Here is a 947-nt window from a genome sequence, read left to right as displayed (position 1 = left end):
GTGTTTGCAGCAGTATAATCTACAATAGCAAAGACATAGAAACAATCTATATTTGCTTCCAATGAATTTTTAATGTTAGGAGAACAGAGCAACTGCCTGGAATTTAGTAATGATACCTAGAATACCTATCCATAAGATAATGTGATTGATTTCATTGAGTTGCATATACAAATCTTGGTCCTTGTCCTCCATGAGAGTCAAAGGTCACTTTCAAAGATCAATGGGGGATTTGGAGAAAGACTGTACACAATGAAAGGGACTGATGAAGATATTCTGGAGGAAGAACTTTGCTTCCCTGAATTTAGGGACTCTATTTGGGATACTTTTCAAAAGAATTAGGAAAGATTATCATGTTCAAGCCTTTCAAAGAAAGTATTTCATTAAAGATCATGTTTTCCCATCATGTGTGAGGAAAGAGAAGTGTCAATTGATTAAGTAGCAAGCTCAAGTTATATCTTATTAATTCACTACAGATTTCTCATCCCCCATGCTTTTGTCACAGAACTGATTAGCTGTTTTTGTTGGAAACACACCTGGCCTTCAGTCATGTGCAACCTGAAAACACAGAACTGCTGACACTATGACACCAACTTTTGGCCAGTGGGAGGACACGAACCCATAGACTGATTATTTTTTCTGATATTATGATAAAACTCATTAGATCTATCAGATATTCTTGTTAGTTTGTGGCTGGTAATTTGTAGGTGTTGATCATCTTGTTAATGTAGGAGCCAAGATATGACAGGATGTCAGGATAGCTGCTCTGATCATGAGCTGCAGAAAATGTGGATGTTTGGCACTTGCAGAAGGGAAGCATATATTGGTGTTGCTGATCAGCTAGCATGTTCCTGCCATGCTCTAGTTGTGAATGAATGGTTATGAACAAGTGCAATAAACACAGGAATTTCATGAGAAATAGGAGTTCAGGTATTTCAAAAAATGTGATT

The sequence above is a fragment of the Ochotona curzoniae genome, unplaced genomic scaffold (genome assembly GCF_017591425.1).
Source record: "Ochotona curzoniae isolate NIBS_2020 unplaced genomic scaffold, NIBS_Ocur_1.0 contig_3498, whole genome shotgun sequence".
NCBI lineage: Eukaryota > Metazoa > Chordata > Mammalia > Lagomorpha > Ochotonidae > Ochotona > Ochotona curzoniae.
This window is presented reverse-complemented; position numbering follows the sequence as displayed.